Below are 10,642 nucleotides of genomic sequence, written 5' to 3'. Positions count from 1 at the left end.
CTATAACTTATCTTGCACATTGTCTCATAAAAGTATAGTTTAACACTGCTTCTATCTAGGATGTAAACACAGCCTCAATTGAGGTCTGAAAAGTCAAACTGCTTGCTGTATGTGTTTGATGAACTCCCAAAGAGTGAAATAAGATAAACATCTGTTTTTGAGTGCACTTGAAAAATCAAATCAAATTTATTTATATAGCCCTTCTTACATCAGCTGATATCTCAAAGTGCTGTACAGAAACCCAGCCTAAAACCCCAAATAGCAAGCAATGCAGGTGTAAAAGCACGGTGGCTAGGAAAAACTCCCTAGAAAGGCCAAAACCTAGGAAGAAACCTAGAGAGGAACCAGGCTATCAGGGGTGGCCAGTCCTCTTCTGGCTGTGCCGGGTGGAGATTATAACAGAACATGGCCAAGATGTTCAAATGTTCATAAATGACCAGCATGGTCAAATAATAATAATCCCAGTAGTTGTCGAGGGTGCAGCAAGTCAGCACCTCAGGAGGAAATGTCAGTTGGCTTTTCATAGCCGATCATTAAGAGTATCTCTACCGCTCCTGCGGTCTCTAGAGAGTTGAAAACAGCAGGTCTGGGACAGGTAGCACGTCCGGTGAATAGGTCAGGGTTCCATAGCCGCAGGCAGAACAGTTGAAACTGGAGCAGCAGCACGGCCAGGTGGACTGGGGACAGCAAGGAGTCATCATGCCAGGTAGTCCTGAGGCATGGTCCTAGGGCTCAGGTCCTCCAAGAGAGAGAAAGAAAGAGAGAAAGAGATAATTAGAGAGAGCATACTTAAATTCACACAGGACACCGGATAAGACAGGAGAAGTACTCCAGATATAACAAACTGACCCTAGCCCCCCGACACATAAACTACTGCAGCATAAATACTGGAGGCTGAGACAGGAGGGGTCAGGAGACACTGTGGCCCCATCCGATGATACCCCCGGACAGGGCCAAACAGGAAGGATATAACCCCACCCACTTTGCCAAAGCACAGCCCCCACACCACTAGAGGGATATCTTCAACCACCAACTTACCATCCTGAGACAAGGCCCGAGAAAAGCCCACAAAGATCTCCGCCATGGCACAACCCAAGGGGGGGCGCCAACCCAGACAGGAAGATCACGTCAGTGACTCAACCCACTCAAGTGAAAGAGCACCAGTAAGCCAGTGACTCAGCCCCTGTAATAGGGTTAGAGGCAGAGAATCCCAGTGGAGAGAGGGGAACCGGCCAGGCAGAGACAGCAAGGGCGGTTCGTTGCTCCAGAGCCTTTCCGTTCACCTTCACACTCCTGGGCCAGACTACACTCAATCATATGACCCACTGAAGAGATGAGTCTTCAGTAAAGACTTAAAAGTTGAGACCGAGTCTGCGTCTCTCACATGGGTAGGCAGACCATTACATAAAAATGGAGCTCTATAGGAGAAAGCCCTGCCCAGCTGTTTGCTTAGAAATTCTAGGGACAATTAGGAGGCCTGCGTCTTGTGACCGTAGCGTACGTGTAGGTATGTACAGTCTTGATATGTTCGTCAAAAGAGAGATCAGGGTCCAGAGTAAATGTCCTTCACAGTTTTATTTGAGACGACTTTACAACCATCAAGATTAATTGTCAGATTCAACAGAAGATCTCTTTGTTTCTTGGGACCTAAAACAAGCATCTCTGTTTTGTCCGAGTTTAAAAGTAAAACTTTTTCAGCCATCCACTTCCTTATGTCTGAAACACAGGCTTCTAGCGAGGGCAATTTTGGGGCTTCATGCCATGTTTCATTGAAATGTACAGCTGTGTGTCATCCGCATAGCAGTGAAAGTTAACATTATGTTTTCGAATGACATCCCCAAGAGGTAAAATATACAGTGAAAACAATAGTGGTCCTAGAACGGAACCTTGAGGAACACCAAAATGTACAGTTGATTTGTCAGAGGACAAACCATTCACAGAGACAAACTGATATCTTTCCGACAGATAAGATCTAAACCAGGCCAGAACTTGTCCATTTGGGTTTCCAATCTCTCCAAAATAATGTGGTGATCGATGGTATCAAAGGCAGCACTAAGGTCTAGGAACACGAGGACAGATGCAGAGCCTCGGTCTGACGCCATTAAAAGGTAATTTACCACCTTCACAAGTGCAGTCTCAGTGCTATGATGGGGTCTAAAACCAGACTGAAGCATTTCGTATACATTGTTTGTCTTCAGGAAGGCAGTGAGTTGCTGCGCAACAGCTTTTTCAATTTTTTTTGAGAGGAATGGAAGATTCGATATAGGACGATAGTTTTTTATATTTTCTGGGTCAAGGTTTGGCTTTTTCAAGAGAGGCTTTATTACTGCCACTTTTAGTGAGTTTGGTACACATCCGGTGGATAGAGAGCCATTTATTATGTTCAACATAGGAGGGCCAAGCACAGGAAGCAGCTCTTTCAGTAGTTTAGATGGAATAGGGTCCCGTATGCAGCTTGAAGGTTTAGAGGCCATGATTATTTTCATCATTGTGTCAAGAGATATAGTAGTAAAACACTTGAGTGTCTCTCTTGATCCTAGGTCCTGGCAGAGTTGTGCAGACTAAGGACAGCTGAGCTTTGGAGGAATACGCAGATTTAAAGAGGAGTCCGTAATTTGCTTTCTAATGATCATGATCTTTTCCTCAAAGAAGTTCATGAATTTATTACTGCTGAAGGGAAAGCCATCCTCACTTGGGGAATGCTGCTTTTTAGTTAGCTTTGCGACAGTATCAAAAATAAATTTCGGATTGTTCTTATTTTCCTCAATTAAGTTGGAAAAATAGGATGATCGAGCAGCAGTGAGGGCTCTTCGATACTGCACGCTACTGTCTTTCCAAGCTAGTCGGAAGACTTCCAGTTTGGTGTGGCGCCATTTCCGTTCCAATTTTCTGGAGCTTGCTTCAGAGCTCGGGTATTTTCTGTATACCAGGGAGCTAGTTTCTTATGACAAATGTTTTTAGTTTTTAGGGGTGCAACTGCATCTAGGGTATTGCGCAAGGTTAAATTGAGTTTCTCAGTTAGGTGGTAAAATGATTTTTGTCCTCTGACGTCCTTGGGTAGGCAGAGGGAGTCTGGAAGGGCATCAAGGAATCTTTGTGTTGTCTGAGAATTTATAGCACGACTTTTGATGCTCCTTGGTTGGGGTCTGAGCAGATTATTTGTTGCGATTGCAAACGTAATAAAATGGTGGTCCGATAGTCCAGGATTATGAGGAAAAACATTAAGATCTACAACATTTATTCCATGGGACAAAACTAGATCCAGAGTATGACTGTGGCAGTGAGTAGGTCCAGAGACATGTTGGACAAAACCCACTGAGTCGATGATGGCTCCGAAAGCCTTTTGGAGTGGGTCTGTGGACTTTTCCATGTGAATATTAAAATCACCAAAAATTAGAATATTATCTGCTATGACTACAAGGTCCGATAGGAATTCAGGGGACTCAGTGAGGAACGCTGTATATGGCCCAGGAGGCCTGTAAACAGTGGCTATAAAAAGTGATTGAGTAGGCTGCATAGATTTCATGACTAGAAGCTCAAAAGACGAAAACGGCATTTATTTTGTGTGTAAATTTAAATTTGCTATCGTAAATGTTAGCAACACCTCCGCCTTTGCGGGATGCACGGGAGATATGGTCACTAGTGTAACCAGGAGGTGAGGCCTCATTTAACACAGTAAATTTATCAGCCTTCAGCCATGTTTCAGTTAGGCCAATCACATCAAGATTATGATCAGTGATTAGTTCATTGAATATAACTGCCTTTGAAATGAGGCAGTTATAGCAATACAAATTGTCCCATGAAGAGGTAACTCCGTTGACCATTTAGCCATTTAAAAAAAAAGCTAGCCAATGTTAGTTTGACTAGCCTAGCCTGCTACTGTAAATGTCAATTTGCCTGCTCATGAGGCTAGTGTTCCATTAGCTTTCTGTCAGTGACATTTTTTAAAATCATGTTTTGGTCTGATTATATGTCTCTTTTCAACTAACTAACTGCAGGTTTAAAGAAACATTCAATCATATACTTTGGTTAGAAAGCCAAATAAAAGCGTATAGCTAGAAAGATGTGTGTGTCATGTATGCTGGAATGTAGGTTTAAAAACTAAGATGCATATGCAAATTAGCCAACACAGCATATCCTACACATATACAGTAGCATACCTTGCAATACAATGTCCTCTAAAAAACAGCTGGGAAAAATGTATATAATTTGGTCTGCAATAAGAGAACCAGAGTTTGATTTATAAACCAGAGGACAACAGAATTCTATTCAGTACATGTTACAATAGTAAAACAATCTCTTTGTCACCTCGTCACACTGATTCTGTATTAAATGTAGTCTTTGAGATGGTCTAGAGAGCATGTGTATCTGTGGTTGGTGCTCTTCAACTCTAAAATGCACTATATCCCTCAAACTCTACTCTGAACCTAGAAGCCAGTTCCACTTTTTTTTTTAATTGTTCCCCTCTAATCAGGGACTGATATATACCTGCGACACCAGGTGTGTGCAATTTTACGAGTTGAATACTCCTGCACTACATTTACATTTACATTTTAGTCATTTAGCAGACGCTCTTATCCAGAGCGACTTACAGTAGAGTGCATACATTTTTATTACATTTTACATACTGAGACAAGGATATCCCTACCGGCCAAACCCTCCCTAACCCGGACGACGCTATGCCAATTGTGCGTCGCCCCACGGACCTCCCGGTTGCGGCCGGCTGCGACAGAGCCTGGGCGCGAACCCAGATAGCTGACTACTAGCTAGTAGCTAGTTAGCTGGCTAGCTTCTGTTGGGGGTTCCGGTTCTAAAGTAAAGAAAATAGCAGATCCATACCACATTGGGAAAGGCGGGTTGCAGGAGAGTATGTTGAAGTTGGGTTTAAGAAAAAAATATAAAATATATGCAAAGAAAAAAGATTTAAAAAATATATAAAAAGATATATACACGGGACATGACAAGACGAAGACAAAAGATGCCTGACTGCTACGCCATCTTGGAGAAAAAAAGGAAAAAAATGATCAGGTAGAACAGAAAACCAGCAGGCTCCAGGCCTCATAGGGTTCGAGTTGAATACTCCTGCACTAAAACGTAGGCAACAAAGAAAAGGCAACAGACAAATGCACAAACACTAGAGAAAACTAAGAAATATATTTTTATCTGCTATCTATCTGCGTTTTCTCTGGTATTTCTAAAACCACCTGCAACTGGACACGGACATGTGTAAGATAACTGGTTTCCAGAATTGGGAACGAAGAGGGTACTGCCAATACCAGGTTAGTTGTAGAATCTACTGCAGTGTTTTGATTTGGCAAACCTGTAATGTCCAGAAATGCTGGATAACAACAATCTTTGGTTATATCATATCTAGTGTAGCTACAATCTATGGATTATTTTGCCATGGGGCAGAGAGAAAAATGTTTTAGAGCTCAGGGATTCTTAAAAGATGGGACAGTCAACTTTTTTATACAAACATTTGTCGTAATATTAACAAAATGTGAAGTTTCTATTTTGACAGACCAAAGTATCAGCTATTAACACAATGTAAAGGAACAACCTCCTATTTTTTCATTAAATGCAACTAAGTGGATTTATGTCAACTCCGTCAGACACCATAAAAGGCATTTCATTTGTACAATTATTGTCAAACAAGTGTTTAAAGGCCTTGATTGTTTAATGCTAACATTTAGATTATTCATAAATGCGTAATACAAATTTCCAAACATATTTTTGCTTTGTTTTATAGCTATATTAAATGCTCCAGGGCTAATTTAGTTAGAAATCTGGCATGGTTTTCTAGATTTTGAACATAAAAGAACAATTATAAAGCTAACATTATGCCTTAGGTCTAGCACAGCAAATACATTAATTGTTGAAGCATATGTTGCAGAACAGTGATTACAATATTTGTTCAGAATATTGACAACAAAATAAATACATCTTAAGGGGGTTAGTTCCTCTGTAGAGATTGGAGAACCTTCCAGAAGGACAACCATGTCTGCAGCACTCGACCAATCAGGCCTTTATGGTAGAGTGGCCAGACGGAAGCCACTTCTCAGTAAAAGACACATGACAAGCCACTTGGAGTTTGCGAAAAGGCACCTAAAGGACTCTTACACCATGAGAAACTAGATTCTATGGTCTGATGAAACCAAGATTGAACTCTTTGGCCGTAATGCCAAGCGTCACGTCTGGAGGAAACCTTGCACCATCCCTACGGTGAAGCATGGTGGTGGCAGCATCATGCTGTGGGAATGTTTTTCAGCGGCAGGGATTGGGACACTAGTCAGGATCGAGGGAAAGCTGAACGGAGCAAAGTACAGAGAGATCCTTGATGAAAACCTGCTCCAGAGCGCTCAAGACGTCAGACTGGGTGAAGGTTCACCTTCACTAAACCCCTAAAATAAAGCAGGTTATTTTGAATTTTAAACCCCAAATCTATTTCGCATAAAGAAACAACCTGTCTTGGATCAAAAACTTTGTGGACTGGGAGGGGTGCGGCCCAGAGGAGAGCTATTGGGTTTCGGCAGCCGACATCCTGGACCCCAACATTGTCCAGGATTTCCATCTCCGCCGTCTGGACCGGCCCGCTCTTCGGCCTAGGTCCGTCCTCCTGGCCGGCATCGTCGGGAGGGAGTACTGTCACACCTACTCCCTCTCCCTCTCTCCAGTGCTCAACTTTCCCGGTCTACTAACCACGGGCCTTGGCAACCATTATTACGCACACCTATTTCCCATCATTACGCACACCTTCTCCCCATCATTACGCACACCTGGACTACATCATCACCTTGATTACCTTCCCTTTATTTAGCCCTCAGTAGCCTCAGTCATTAGGCAGTATTCTTTTGTTTTCATGTTCAGTACACATCCCCTATTTTGTTCATTTGCTTTGCAACATTGTTATTAAACTCTCCTTTTGCACCTGCTTCCTGACTCCCTGAGTATAGATGACAGCATGTAAATGTTAAGTTGTAAATTGTTTTTGGCCATGTTTTTTTGTAAAAAATATATACATATATACGATTACATGGACAGGGAGGACCTGATCCTATATCAGCACTCCTGTTCTGACAACAGACTTGAAACATTTAAACAACCTCTAGTCTGTCATGGCCTAGTATGCTCACCCAGATGTTTGAGAACACAATCCCCCCTTTCCAAATATGTAACCCAAAACCGTCTCCATTAGTTTGTCATAGCTACTATCTAGGTTTATTGCTTGTTTAAAAATTAAACAATGCTTCAAATGGGGGAAAGGGTATTTGAACATAGAAAGCCCTTGAAGTGTGTGCTCTGCTCTCTGTTACTTTGACCAACTCTTAGATTGAACCTAACTTTATAGCCTAATGTTTTGGAGACAATGAGACGAAGCCCCTTCAGACTTTTGGGAGTGACAGTCTTACTGTATGCTTAAACCAGTGTTGCAAAAGGCCTGTGACCTACCTAGCATTCCTTTTCTTTGCGATAAGTGACATCACTTTTTGACCTAATTATGTGTCATGCTTAGGAGAGATAGTAATCCATGATTCAGATCAGGAGGTATTTGAGTCAGTTTCATAGTATCACAAAAGGACAAATGTTCCTATAATTGCTGTCATTTCAACTGTTGCTAGTCAGCAGCAACCCTTATGAACTGTTGTTAGTCAGCTGCAACCCTCACTCATTCAAAGTGACCTTGTTTTAGCAGAAGGGCCAACTTCAGGAGTGAACATTATTTATAATGTAATTATTATTATAAGGGTTACAGAGAAAATCGGACAACTCTGAAATGAAAATGGATGTCTCTACCTTCAGCAAATTATATTTTACTTAAACCCTCCCTGAACGCTTGAGAATGAAACAAGTGACACTCCTCATAACCCAAAAATTATTAAAACAAAGTGGATAACTGTCACGATTGTCATAATAACTGGACCAAAGCGCAGTGTGATCTGGGTTCCACATCTTTTTATTTCTAAGTGAAACTCACAGCAAAAACAATAAATCTCAAAACGAAACGTGAAGCTAGCAATAGTGCTAACATGCAACTATCCATAGTCAAGATCCCACAAAGCACAAAGGGGAAATGGCTGCCTAAATATGATCCCCAATCAGAGACAACGACAAACAGCTGCCTCTGTTTGGGAACCATACCTGGCCAACATAGAAACATAATCCCCTAGATGACCCACCTCTAGTCACACCCCGACCTAACCAACATAGAGAATAAAAAGCTCTAAATGATCAGGGCGTGACAATAACCAGAACATCCTTACAGTTTAACCTCAGCTATTAGAAACACCAGAGCCTTAGATATGCCGTTTTAAAAACTGTCCTTCGTCCTGTCAGCATTACATGGCAACGCAGGAATTTTGATAGCGCACAGGTCTGCAGGGCAGAAGGTTGTGTGTTCACAGACCCCTATGGACAAGAGTAAGTGTGGAAAGATCTAATTCATAGTAAAAGCATTGCATGAGTCTATCATCGTATTTGCAGGTCCGAGAAAAATGTGCCTTTATAAACAATTCATGCAACTCTACGTAATTTTACATATTAGCAGAATATTTTTTTATACTACACAAATTACTCAAATTACAGGCTAAGAATGGACATGGAGATTGCCCTATGTGTTCATCTTATCCAGTGATGACCTGTCATTCAGGGCAGCTTTGTTTTTCATGTTTAGCTTTGTTTGAGCCTCACCTGTTTTGCATGTTATTCTGGCATTAATACGTGTCACATATCAGTTTGCAAACAATGTACAAAAAAGAAAAAGCATTGAGTTGATAAAGCCACATACAAACATTCTCTTTTTTTGCTTTCTTGAGTAAGGCAGCTCCAAAATGCAGGTGTTTCCGCCTAGCTCAGTGCTTTCTGTGGTGGTGGTGGTGGTGGTGGGGCAGCCAGAAAATACAGAGAGTAGGGGTTGGTAATGTTCTCTACTTGCGCCATGATTGGCTCAGTGTTCTGTCATTCATGTGGACACCACGTCACAGAAAAATGTATGGGGAGAGCTCGGAAATTCAAGCCCCTTGGGTGCTGCCATATAGTTACATTAGAAGTGCCCATCTAAGAAGGCTCAAGGTCATTGACCGCAGATAAAATTACCTCAAATCACGTTATATCTACCGTAGCTGTCACGTTCTGACCTTAGTTCCTTTGTTTTGTCTTTTGTTTTAGTATGGTCAGGGCGTGAGTTGGGTGGGTTGTCTATGTTAATTTTTCTATGATTTTCTGTGTTTGGCCTGATATGGTTCTCAATCAGAGGCAGCTGTCAATCGTTGTCCCTGATTGGGAACCATATTTAGGTAGCCTGTTTTCTGTTGGGTTTGGTGGGTGGTTATTTTCAGTCTTTGTGTGTCTGCACCAGACAGAACTGTTTTGGGTTGTTTCTTTGTTGTTTTGTTATTCAGTGTTCAGTTTTGATTATTATTAAATATCATGAACACTTACCACGCTGCACCTTGGTCCTCACCTTCTTCCACCGACGACAGCCGTTACAGTAGCTTTGATTGGAATGATCATGTCAACATCAAACTTTCAAAATCTTAGTTAGCAAGCTAGCAGTCATCATCATGAATTAAGTTGACAATCTACTGGCAAATCCTTTTCAATCCTTGTCATATGAAGGAAATTCTGAAGAGAAATTATAGATAAAACGTATCGGTGCTAATCGGCCATTGGACATAAACATTGCACAACAAATTGGTAATCGCAAATTCAACAATGAGTGGTTTGGAAGGAATCAGTGGCTAACTGCAAGCATTGCAAAGCAATCACTAGCCTACTATTCAGTTGAGTTGGTGTGTGGGGTTAAGGTTCTCTTTTCCAAGCTTAAAAGGATAAACATTCAACATTGGCCATGCCATTGGCCGAGTTCAAAACAACTGGAAACTTGGAACTGGGAAATCTCAGACTTCAGTGAGTTCAAGATAACTGGGAACTCAGAAAGCTCAGACTGGGAAAATACGTTTTGAACGGTCATCCAACTTGGAATTCCAAGTCGGGAACTCAGGCATCTTTCTAGAGCTCCGACCTGAAGATCACTGACTTCATGATTCGACCTTGTTTCTTTTGTAGAGTTTCCAGTTGTCTTGAAAGCACCATAAATCCAGAGAAAGCCAGACTTTGATGACAAAATTTGCCCACTAGGGGGGCCGCTGTGGGCACAGCACACATGTGAGCACAGCACAAACATTTGAGTCCAGAAAGGCCTTGTATGCTGCTGCATAAATTATGTAATATGCCAGAGAGATATGCATACTGTAGTTAAGAAAGTAATACCAAGTGTATGTTGTGTAGTAAGCTGTTAGTAGCCCATGTCCCTTACTCTAATAATTGGGTCCTTTTCCCCCTCATAACATAGCCTACTGTTCTCACTTGGTGGTGCACATGTAGCCTATAGCTTGTTTTAGAGAAATGTCATCAACAAATATTGTAAGAGCTTTCATTGTCTGCTTATAGGCCCCCTTTGTTTATCCTACGGTTCTGACTTGGTGCACAGGGACAATACTGTAAGAACGGCCCATGTTCTGCATTCTGCCGCTGTACATTTCAAAAGTGCTGACCAAATAGTTATATTCACTACGTTCGTCCTACTTTGCATATTAATGTCTTAATCGAAATTACGCATTGCCTCTTATCCGTTCGTCGTCCC

Source organism: Salvelinus namaycush, chromosome 3, assembly GCF_016432855.1.
Source record: "Salvelinus namaycush isolate Seneca chromosome 3, SaNama_1.0, whole genome shotgun sequence".
NCBI lineage: Eukaryota > Metazoa > Chordata > Actinopteri > Salmoniformes > Salmonidae > Salvelinus > Salvelinus namaycush.
The sequence above is the reverse complement of the archived record's forward strand: the minus strand, read 5'-3'. Positions refer to the sequence as shown.